This window comes from Colletes gigas, unplaced genomic scaffold, assembly GCF_013123115.1.
Source record: "Colletes gigas isolate AHSC1104 unplaced genomic scaffold, ASM1312311v1 Colletes_gigas_Sc00003, whole genome shotgun sequence".
NCBI classification, from domain to species: domain Eukaryota; kingdom Metazoa; phylum Arthropoda; class Insecta; order Hymenoptera; family Colletidae; genus Colletes; species Colletes gigas.
In genome coordinates this window covers 1,093,567-1,106,032 of record NW_025106632.1, presented here as the reverse complement: position 1 = coordinate 1,106,032, position 12,466 = coordinate 1,093,567, and the positions used below count along the sequence as shown (strand labels likewise).

At 40.5% G+C, this 12,466-nt stretch overlaps 1 long non-coding RNA gene and 1 other non-coding gene across 2 annotated transcripts in view; one reads left to right on the top strand and one right to left on the bottom strand.

The window, feature by feature from the left end:
- LOC122404565 overlaps nucleotides 1–12,466 on the bottom strand; it is a 164,426-nt gene that overhangs the window by 92,238 nt on the left and 59,722 nt on the right. The window lies entirely within an intron of this gene.
- Nucleotides 1,136–1,208, top strand: Trnav-cac. The gene has a single exon. It is a non-coding gene; the product is annotated as a tRNA-Val (tRNA).

The following is a 12,466-nucleotide window of genomic DNA, read 5'->3' as shown; positions in this document are numbered from 1 at the left end:
GACGCTGAGAGGTTTAACTTGCGGTTTTGTTTCCTTTCGCGGGTGGAATTTCGTCGAAAGAATCGATCACACGAACACGAAAAACGAATTCTCCGAGCCGTGAGTCGATCCACTGCTTCGACTCGTACGGGTTTCCCGTTCCTTTTAGAAATTTAAAGCGTTCCAAAAAAAAAAACATTTTAAATCCTGCTCGAGGGCGCGCGATTTTCCCGTATAAACCGAGAACTCGCGGTTCCATGGACGACAAAAACCAATCGATCAATATTCTGCAAAGAACAATGACGATGCTCCCGGAGAGCCTCGGACAAAGGATAACGCATCGGACCCGAATAGCGCAGGTCAGTTCTATTTATGTCCGAATTCCATCTTTTTCCGCGAAACTGGGACCGACGAATCGTAAAAATCGCTTGCGCAAAACAACGTAATCAGAAAGAGAAAGCGAACGAATTTGAATAAATTTGAATTTTGCCCGAAAAAATCAATTCGAACTGATCGCAACTTTTGGAAAAGGTTCGCTGAAATCATGGTACAGTGTTTTTCGTTAATAATTCAAAAACGAAGCCCCATCCGACATCTTTGCAAAAGAAATTATTGTTCAGAATCGTCTAAGCTACCCCCCATTTCCGGTTCTCACACTATTTACGGGACACCCTGTATAGGCGTGCGTTTACCAATCAAAGTGGATAGAACAATTTTGTAAACAATTCTACTCGATGAAATATATAATTGTAAACAAATACTCGTAAAGCCCTGAATTTGTTATTTATTAGTAGACTGTGGATCTTTATGCAAATTCACATTTTTATTAATAAAATTAATGAAACGGAAGCTTCGCAGAGGGCTGTCTCAACCCCTAAATATAATAATTCCTATCTTACTTTAAGTATTTCTTATATTTTTGCATATTAAATGCATTTTGTAGTTTTTTCAGGATTAAAATTTCCCATAAATGCATAAACATCCGCAGTCCATTTATTAGAAATATCGTGATATTAAATATCTAGTATCTATTTTTTTTACGATATTCGATTCGTTTTTCTGAATTCTTGATAATCGCGAGCCTTCATCGCCGTGTGATATATATTCGAGCAATATTAATGACATTTCACTCGTGAGAAGAAAGTCCATCAACAACGTTTCCGTAGTGTAGTGGTTATCACGTGTGCTTCACACGCACAAGGTCCCCGGTTCGATCCCGGGCGGAAACATGTAACTTTTTTTTTTACGTATCACAGCACTATGATACGAGCATTTATTAATTTTACATTTTTCGAAATAACAGCTTGCGGAAGAGATATATTTTTCGAAGCAAAATGCTCCGACCACGCGAATGCAATGAATTTTTAAGGGATCAAATTTGTAGAGATTAAGAACCAAATTGCAACGTTAAATCTGCTCGCTGACGACCCAATTAACTATTTACAATTGGAACAAAGCAAAAGCAGAATACACGTGACAATAGGATGAAAGGATTAAAGGCACATTGAATTCACAACGTAATATTGTTTAGAATGAAAGGGCCCTGATACTCGTAAAATTGTAAATAATTTGTAAATGCACTGAATTGACTATTGAATGGAAAAGAAATGAAAAAAAAAAGTTATAAAAATGAATCGAAAACGCGAGATAGCTTATGCGTTGGTCCAGCGAGTGGTCTTAAAACTGGCGTGTAGAAAAGGAAGAAGGGGGTTGGTTGGACACCTGTCCGAGAGATTCCTAGAGGACGGTCCTCGCAAAACGACGAAATTCCATTTGCAAAATTCCTCGTAGGGACGAAGGTGACTCCCGGTGAGGACAGTCTTTGTGTTGCAAGAGAGGATGCGTCCGTGGCATGGGGCCCGGTGGAGTCAGGGTATGGCGAAACGGGCTGTCTCAAGGTCGGTTAGGCACAAGGGCAGCTTCAGTCTAGCCTGAACTCGACCGCGCCCTTCGAGGTCGTGCCATCTCGTTCCCACACGTCCAGCTTTATTTCTTTTTCTGTCCGCGGCTTTATTAATTGCCTGTTAACGGTCGTCGTTTTCTTATGCAGCTTGCTGCTTCAATTGAAATTAATTCCACCGTTCAACCCTTTGTTTCTTGGGTTCGAAAAATGGCGAGGGCAACGTTCATCCGCCGCTGATGATACATACGCGTTCAGTGTTTTCGCACGTTTCATCCAAAGTTTCAATGTTCAGAAAGTATAGCGCGAACTAGCATACTCTGTTCACCCTTGAATGCATCCTTTGGCAATATTTTAATACTTCTAGAAAACTAATGTACGATATAAATTTTTCCTCTTCCGTTCCATTATGTATCTTCGTATCTTCGTGAATAATACTTTTATTGTAGAAGCCTTTTAAAGTCTACTATTCACACAGTACCGTAATTAGTAGGAATCGTTTTAATTATGTTTATTGAATCCCAAATAACGCGAGGAATATTTTTCTAAAGGAAAAAAAAACTTCAGACCGAGGAGATAAACATAATCTACGCCAGTCTAATATCCATAAAGCTTCCCGCAAGGCCGACATTTTCTATTCAGACAATTGAAAACTACACAGCCTGACGTTTGTCATGGTAATGGTTTCTTTAACCTCGTCGAAATTCATGAATCTTATCGAGATTTATTTTGTTTAACATCTCACCTTGAGGATTAATTTTTTTTCTTACCTTCGTGGCAAAAAAACAGCGCTACATATATTTATGGAAATAACGCGATATTAAAATGGAGTAGCGAAAAATATGAAAGAAAGAAAATACACGTGCACGATCACGATCTATAATTTAATGGGAAAACGCTGAGAGATCCATATTAAATAATCGCATGGCGGATAGATCGAGAATGATCGAACACGATTGTCCGAAGCGAATTAACATAATACGAATATCTTCTCGCGTAAATATGCGAAGTTATTACAATTAGTCGTCCATATTCACGACTTCTACTTCATCGTAGATAATGAACACGTTAAATATTGACGAAAATGTTACATCGTGGCATTGTTATCTGCTCGTTCGTTCGTTCGTTCGTTCGTTTGCTATCTGCCGAAAGGCCTTGGGAATCGGAACAATTTCGGGATAATTACAAGGCCAGTCTTCGTGATTCAATATTCGTCGAAGAAAGGTAGCGAAGGCGATCGACGATAATTGCCTAACGAGTCAGAAAATTCCTCGATCGTGGGAACGATTAGCAAAAAACACTCGCTGATCGATCGGTCTCCTTCGTGGTGGACGAAAATCCCGACGAAAAAGACGCACCGAACGGTAAAAATTACTTTGGATCGTTCCGGAGCTCGCAAACTGAAAATAGTCGGCTCTCGAAGCCAATCTCGTTTCTTTAACCGGCAGGACCTTGATCCGTTCGTCGTTCCCTATCGCGTGCCGGACGATTATGAAGCGATTCGAAGCTCTTGGGGGGTATACGCCCGCGGGTTTATCTGGCTCCGCCCGACGGCCGATTAATTCAACGACAATGGTCGTCGTGCTTCTCGCACTAATTAAGTCTGACCTCTGGAATCAGTGACGAGTCTTCCAACAAGGGCACACCCGGTGCCTCAACGATTTTGCTAATACGGAGCCAAATACAACGATCGTATAAAAAAATTAGTCGTACGGTAATCTAATAAATTTCATTTTGGTTTCTCCAACGTTCCCAAGTCTATTCACTTTCGACCATTTTGAACCAATCGTACTTCCGCGTCACGCGACATTGCAGCAACTTGGTATGCGCGAGTTAAATTTGCTACAATATTGCGCAGCCAACTGACAAAGGAATAGCGAAAGGAACGCGTCAAGAGTATTTGTTATCTTCACGTTCGCGCTTCAATCTGTCGGAAGATAAGATTCGAAGTTCCTCAAAGAGACTGGACGCTTAATAAAATAAATAAACTTTGTCTTCCTGTTGATAGAAGTGTCTTTGGTTGGAAGTTAGACAAAGTAGCAAACGTTCGATTCTATAATTGGTTATTAAAAATTCGTCGTCTTCGAGAAATTAATAAGCCAGAATTCGTCCAATTTTAATCCACGAACACACCGATACGAGGACACGCGAAAAGCATCGCCAATTAAACGCAGCGTAATTAATTTTCGAGATCTCGCCTCGAGATCACGTAAATCGCCAGCCTAAGCGCCGACCCTTTTACAGCTGCTATCAAGGTCACGACCTCCGGCTTTGTACAGAGAGCGATGCACGCACTATTAGGCACACGCCACGCACGTGCGTGTGAGTACGTGCAAGCCTAATCTACAGGATGCATCGCCACTCCAGGGATGACTCGTGGTACCCACGCGCCACCAACGCGATGCATAAATATTTCTCACCATGCACGCGTACAAATCGACAATCAATTCTAATTAAAATATCAATAAACATCAGAAAGAAATTTGAAAGCTACGACATTAAATGATTCAAAATAAATAATTTTTCCAAGAGACCCAAATCTCGTAGATCATATATTTGCAAAATGATCGATACGCAAAATCAAAGTTTGTAATAGCATTAAAAGACTATTTACATTTTTCTTTTATAATCAACGTTAACTTAATTTCTCAGTCCAAGTAAATTAAAAACTACTTATCAACTTTATCATCATTAGTTTTGAGCGAGACACTTCCTACTGTTTTCCTGTTATTTTGCTAAGATGAATAAAAGGGCTAGGATAAAAGTTGGTGCAACTTTGAGTGGAAAAATTCCGCCCCTGGAGGATCGCCAGGGGAGGATGTCCGAGGGTGAGGCGACCGATTCCCGGCGAGTTTGAGCGTCGAGTAAGCCTGGAACGAGGACGGTATAAAAAAAAAAGGGCCGGCTACAGAAGTAGTAGAGAGGAGAGTGGGGTGAAGGGCCGCGAAGGAAAGGGGGAGACAAAGAGCGAAGGAAGAGGGAGTCGCGTTTCTCGGCACGGGAGAACGCGGGTACGTTCGCTCCGCTGCTGACGGGGTGAACGTACGACGGTAGACGCAAAAATCCCTTCAAGGTCGGTGCATCCCTATCGGTACCCCGTACCACGGTTGACCGTCTCTCGACCCGCCCTCTCGACCCCCACCACCTCCGACCGCGGTGAGTTATCCCCTCCAATTGGCCGAAATCACCGACGCAACGAGGCTGACGTGATTGAGGGATACGAGGAGCTATACCTCCGCCTCGAGGATGCCTCCGGAGACGAAAAACGAATCTGGGAATGCAATTCCCTTTGTTGAGGAAAACTGACATCCCTAATTGGCGGGCACAGGCCTAGGACAGAAACTGGGGGGTCAATAGTAACACTTTCACTTTGGAATACAATGACTCCAAAAAGTATTACACTTGGAATAAAAATCATTGTATGAAAAAGTTACCTAATTATCTGATATTCGATCACGGTTACATTATTCTATGGCATACTTGATAGATCTTAAATTATTTAACATGTGACCTCGGTCTTCTGACTCCCTACCAATCGCGACAATTTAGGTCCTAGCCAGAGGTAGATTTTGATTCGTATAGTACCATGTGACTCCCGAAATTGATCGAATACTTCCCTGAAAATTGTACGGTTAGAACACTTTGACAATTTCAAAAATATTAAAGCTTTTCGTTGCAGGAAAATCCTAAAAATCATCAGGTGCTCCATAAATGTTATCTTAAGAGTTACTCTTCTCGCTTAGTTGATCTGGTGGTTTCAAACGTTTGTTAACATTATATGGAACTGAGTAAACGCAGTTGAGTAAGAATACATTCCCTCGAACGTGGACGCGACGCATTTGAGCGGAAAGGAGGCTAGGAAACATATGGAACCCCTCGAAAAAGGGCTCACTTTTGTTTCTCGTGGTTATTCGAGATGCCCCGAGTATTAGGTTTTCGTAGTCGGAACTTTTTCTTTGCATTATCAGTCGCTGAAGTATTTTGAATAAAATTAACAGAGCCTCTGTTATACGAACTAATGGAAAGAAAAATTAGCACTCAGTTTTAAGACAGACTGAAATAAAATGAGTACAAATTGTTTGTTGGTAACTTCATACCAACTTCTTAACGAAATTAAAGACATCAAACCTATGAGTCACAAATTCTTTCTGCAACTAAATCGTATTTCTTTTGGAATCTATTTCTAAGTCCTCTTTCCAAAATAAACGTCTTCGAACAAGGCGATACATATGTATCTTGACTGTTCACAAACATCTGAATTCCGAGTTTCGGAGATCGATTTTCCGAAAGTTCCAGACTACAATATCCCCATAAAGATGCGATATGAATGTTTCATCTCCAGTCGATGGCAGAATCGGCCATCTTTGACCTCCTCTTCCTCGATCCTGATCCCCCAGCTATCGTACGTTTCGAGAAACGAATTACGGGGAGTAACGATATCGCCTGCCACTGGCCCCCACCGACATTTGTACTATTGCCAACTCCCTGTTTACCAGCGTCCCGACAATGTTACAGCTAAATCACGCGCGCAAGAAAGAGGAAAGAGAAAAGAGAAAAGAGGAACGTCGAAGTTGTTCGCGGTTCGACTACGGTCGCGTTCGTAAATCGCGCGCCAAGTCGCGGGGTGACAGCGGGACACGAATTACGTGGCAGGGGAATCCGAAACCACCCGGGGCGAGATTTTCGGCTCGCCTCTCGCAAAACGACGACGAATTTAAACGGGAAACGCAAAGAACAAGACGAGGAGAACGGGGGCCTCGTCGGATTCGCACCGTTCGAGATAATTCGCGGTCCCGCTGTCGGCGGTAAATTAAAATTTCGCGTCGTTACGAACGATACAAGGGTAGAGACCGGCGTCTATAATTCTTCCGGACTGTTGCAATTAAACGGCGACCGTAATTTTCGCGCCGTTGCGTAAGACGCACGACTACGATGATTCAATGTTTCGAGACGAATCCTCACCCCCTCCCTGAAGAACCCGAACTACCTAATATTTTCTCCGTCATCATCGTGGTCGTAACAGTGGTAATAACGGGACCGACAAATCAGACGCGAAGAACAGCGTAACTGGCGACTCGCTAGCGATGGGACCAACCCATTCGCGAGTTGGTGACTCACCCTGGGCTACGACGATGTAATTGCTATTTTTTATACGATAAAATAACTTTTGTCGAGTTCTGTATTTCGTGTAAAAATTAACCCTTTTGCAGAGTTTATTTATCTTATTGTAAATCAAATTCATCTTAGGAGTGTCTGAAGAGCGAAGTAATGAAGTATCATTTTGTGGTTTCTTGTGATTTTATTCGTAATTATCGAGCTAGCACTCAGAAGTATACACTGCGTGCCACAACTGTAAAACCTAAAATTTTCAATTTTAAATATATTTTTATTGATATTTAAAGAAACGAAATATACCATATTTATCAGAATATCGTTTCTTAACATAATTTCAAACCTGGTACACTTTACTTTTTATTATTTTAACAGCAACACATAAAAATTGAATTTAGTTATGACACGCAGTGTATGTGGATAAAAAAAAATCTTAATAATAAACTTGAAGCACGCTATAGTACCTCAAATTGAAAAATATTACGAAGATCTCGAATCCTACAAAACATCTTTTTGCTAAAATCTTTGTAATTTAGGTTTAGATAGCCAGGTACCCCAATTATCCCCAATTATATATAAATGTGACGCATAAAAGTGACTAGATTTTTTATTTTCGTAAAGAGGAAACATTTTTCTCGCGCACGAGTTTGAGAGCTTTGGAACTTTTTGCGTTCGGTTTCAATGTCAGCCTTCTGTCTAAATGTATATCTGGAGAGCGGGGTGTTGGGAGTCACGCGACGCGCAGCTTCTGCACGAGTGTTACGAAGTGCGAGGGCGTGCAGAGAAGCCGAAGAAGATGGAGCTCGACGAAGAGGAATCGAGTGCAGGGGGATCCCATATGGATCGCCACGGAGCAACGAGTGCATCGGGTGAACGGCCGGCTGTGCATCCAGACTGCAGACGTCCAATAAAAATATCTTACGTCGGTCGATCCCTCCTAAACACCGTCTACCCTCGTTCATTGCCAAATTATTTTTATTGTCGGATAACCAAAGGGGACGATGCTCGTTAACCGGCGACGCATTCTTCGGGAATTGACGGGACGGTTACCTACGAAACCGCGACGAGTGGGCGGGGATCAAGTTCAACGTTTACATCCGAGTATCAATTGATCCAACACTCGACTCCTTCCGCTCCGAACGCCGGTTATATCGAGTTGTTTGGAAAGTAGCTTCGTTCTCTTACCAACAGAAACGTTAATTGTATTTTTAAACGGTAGTTTACAACTTTATTCCAAACCGTATTCTCATATTTTCACAACTTCGAAGCTTGTTTGTTAATAATTTTGTTTCACTCTGTGCAATTGTATCTTTTTTGTATCCTGTCAAATATGGAAAATCAGGAACCAAAATCTGGCACTATTTTTACAATTATTACTTGTTCCAATCTTTACAAAATTTCTTAAACGGTAAACCATTTACTAAATGACAAAAATCGAGACCAAAAAAAAAAAGATCAGAAATTTTTGTGAGCATTGAATCATGCTACTATATTAATCAGGAAGATGGCAAAAGGTGTTGGACCAAAAGGACCAGTATAGAATTCAATAAAATATTTATATAAGAAGAAAAACGAAATTACTTTCTAAACAACCCAAGCTGTACAATGTAAAAATGAATTCTTTAAATTAATAAAATATTAATTAATAAATATCTTTCAAAGAATTCTGTTTTTGACTGTCGGTGAAAAATAGTTTATTTCGTCGATTGAGTTTTCGTTGTAGGAAACGTCAGCTGCTTAAAAATTCGATATCCCTTATCGGCTATTCGAATATTAATGGTCGTAATCGCGACATCTTTCCCCGCGAAAGGCACACTTAATCGGAGCGTGATAAATTGAAGGAAGTTTGATCGCCAGCTGCGGAGCGTTATCCGCGATCCGAGGGTTCCTTGCTCCCTTTGGCTTTCAATGTCAAACTAAAAGCGGGTTTTAAAAGGATAGCGGGTAAACGTTGCGGTTCACGCGAGCATTCAATGGCACTTCGCTATATGGACGCGTACCGGCATCCTGCATTTACGGTACTCCTTCGTCACTATTTCTGGAGAAATCAACATCTAGATGAATCGCATATGTCTCGTTTCCCTGTATTTCCATCTTCGGCGAGTGTTATTTCGTATTCCCGAGCCGAGTTTACTTAAACGTTTCGCGGACGGTCTGCACGGAAATTTATACTTTTCGCCGGCCCATTTTTAGAAATATATACACCCGGCCATTTTCAAAGAGCCGTTTGCTTTTAAGGATCTCGCGATTTCTCGTCGTCGCGGCTAGAAAAATACAATTTTCACTCGTCAGTTTCTTACTAGACTTTAAACTTTAGACTTTACGGTGAGGGTCTCGTCTTAAAATTGCCTTGTTTTAACAGCTGCTAAAATACACTGTTATTCGATAACAATCAATGCAATTTTCTCCCAAAAGTCCATCACTACAGAATATTAAAATACTATCATGAATTAAAAATAAACGCAATTGTAAATATCATCGTCAACACGTGCACACTGATTACCACAGAAAACTCTAACCACAATAAACAACGTATTTGTTGAATTGTATGTGCACCTTGTGAATTTCTTAAGAATCATTTCTATGGATCTTGCAATTTCACTTTCCAGGTACAAGAAAATTTTCGTCCGTCAGTCACTATAATGCTGCTAAAATACACTGTTATTCGATAACAGTCAATGTAATTTTCACCCAAAAGTCCATCACTACAACATAACGTTCTGCAGAATATTAAAATACTATCATGAATTAAAAATAAACGCAATTGTAATCATCATCGTCAACGCTAACTACAGTAAACAACGTATTTATTCAGAAATATACGCGTAGAGAATTGTACGTGCACCTTGTGAATTTCTTAAGAATCATTTCTATGGATCTAGCAATTTCACTTTCCAGGTACAAGAAAATTTTCGCCCGTCAGTCACAATAATTAGCATATTTCTCTTCATTTGAAGCCACACAGCATCGTCTCCGAACGATCGTGCACTTAATCTTGAGAAACTTCTGTTAAATTCTTAACGTTAATTGCCCCTCCGGAGTCATTGTGTTACCGAAACAGTCCTGAAGCTTCCTTTGCTCCTCCTTATCATAAGTCCTTGCGTACGGAAGAAAGTTTTCGCGAAAGAACCGCTTTGTCATCGACCAAGAAACAACTCGACATTTACCTTTGCTCGTATAATTTTCTAAACAGACGGACTTTGTCGACTTTCGTATTCAAGTTATTCCGATGTTCCTTTTCGCGAGCCAACAATGATACAAGTTTCTACGTATTTTCGTTAAAAATCTGATTAAGAGCAAATAATTGTGGGATGATCCAGAATGTTGGAAATATAATTTTCTATAGAATAGCTAATAGATTGATATTGGTTAAATGTTATTAACGAATTGGCTTTACTTTATGCCGGATTCTATCAAGCGGATCAAAAGGCTCGATCGAAAAATACAACGACGAGCGTGGCCGTCTCTAAAAATATCAGGGGGCACGAGTCCGCTCGAGCGCACATGTGAATCATCTTGATTGAATGTGAGCAGTTTGCTGTAGCGAGCAAGGCCAAGGTCGTGAGTGGTTATCAATAGCTAAATTAATGTTCCCCTATGCCTCGACGCCCACGCGGATTGTTATAAAAAAAAAAAAAGAATCCCGTATCCGCGACTATGCGTGACGCATCTAATATAAAAATACCGATGTTTTCTTCTGATCGAAACTGGGATTCCGGATCAATTCCACTTTACAGGAAGACAAGAAATAAGAAACAATTATTTTACAACGATTCTTTCTATCGCGTATGGATCAAAATAGAAAAATTTTCGGGAATTTAATTTCCAATAAATTGTCGACAAGATAGATATTGCTTCGATCGTTTCTAAATGTGAATATCATAATTTTCTTTACGAAGAGGATCATCAGTTTTCCACTTTACAGGAAGACTCCCGCGACAGTTCTAAAAGATGGATCAAAATAGAAAAATTTTTGGGAATTTAATTTCCAATAAATTGTCGACAAGATAAATATTGCTTCGATCGTTTCTAGACGTGAATATCATAATTTTCTTTACGAAGAGGATCATCAGTTTTCCACTTTACAGGAAGACTCCCGCGACAGTTCTAAAAGATGGATCAAAATAGAAAAATTTTTGGGAATTTAATTTCCAATAAATTGTCGACAAGATAAATATTGCTTCGATCGTTTCTAGACGTGAATATCATAATTTTCTTTACGAAGAGGATCATCAGTTTTCCACTTTACAGGAAGACTCCCGCGACAGTTCTAAAAGCAAATATCCTGAGAGTACGAAACAATTATTGTACGATGATTCTTTCTATCACGTATGGATCAAAATAGAAAAATTTTCAGGAATTTAATTTCCAATAAATTGTCGACAAGATAAATATTGCTTCGATCGTTTCCAAATGTGAATATTATAATTTTCTTTACGAAGAGGATCAGTTTTCCACTTTGCAGGAAGACTCCCGCGACAGTTCTAAAAGTAAATATCCTGAGAGTACGAAACAATTATTGTACGACGATTCTTTCTATCGCGTATGGATCAAAATAGACAAATTTAATTTCCAATAAATTGTCGACAAGATAGCATATACTTTTTGACGTAAATTTGCAGAAACAATGCGTAGAATTGCTTCGACCGTTTCTAGAGGTGAATGTTATAATTTTCTTTACGAAGAGGATCAACTTGGGAATGTTTAAATGCAAAGAGCACGGCGCAACTATGTATACACCATGTTATTATAATAGCAGCGTCTGCTCACGATCTCGCAAGTTCCATCGCGCTACCCTTGAAAAGGAGACGCTCCTCTGACCTTAAACCCATCCTCGAGCAGGTTGACCTTGGCACGTGCTCGCGATTACCATGCAGTGCGTTGCATCCCCTCGAAACGTCTTTTGCATCCCCGTATCGTGAACGTTCACTCGTTGGAACGAGCGTAGCTTAAAAGAAATCGAAAAAATCGCCTCGTTTACGTTACCCGCGCGTTGTTGTAACGTATTGCGTGACCAGTTACGATTATAAACAAATATTTGATCGAGACGCGACTAAGATTCGACGGTATTTTCCTTTTATCGCCAAGTCAAACGGCCGCTTCGAGAAAAGTGCGACGAGAAGAAAGTGAACTGCGTAGTCGTGTCTCGTGGATTTGCATTTCAAACGCGATCGCGCGGTTCAGCGAAAAAACGACGACGCTGCGTGACTCAGAGGAAACAAAGGGGCTTTTCTCCGTTTCCGTCTTTTCCTGAACGCCGCCTCCATTATCATTTATTACCATTCGATGAAAATTTCACCGGGTTTGACTAATCGGATTCGGAATCGATCCGTAAATAGGAGGGTTCGGCCTAGCAACAAAGGAGAATAACAAGAGAATTTGCTTATCCGATCGTTAGAATTATCGGCTGTCCATTAATAGTGTCTTCTCGATTATTCTATAGTAAAATCTGGGTTGCATAATTATAGCGGACGT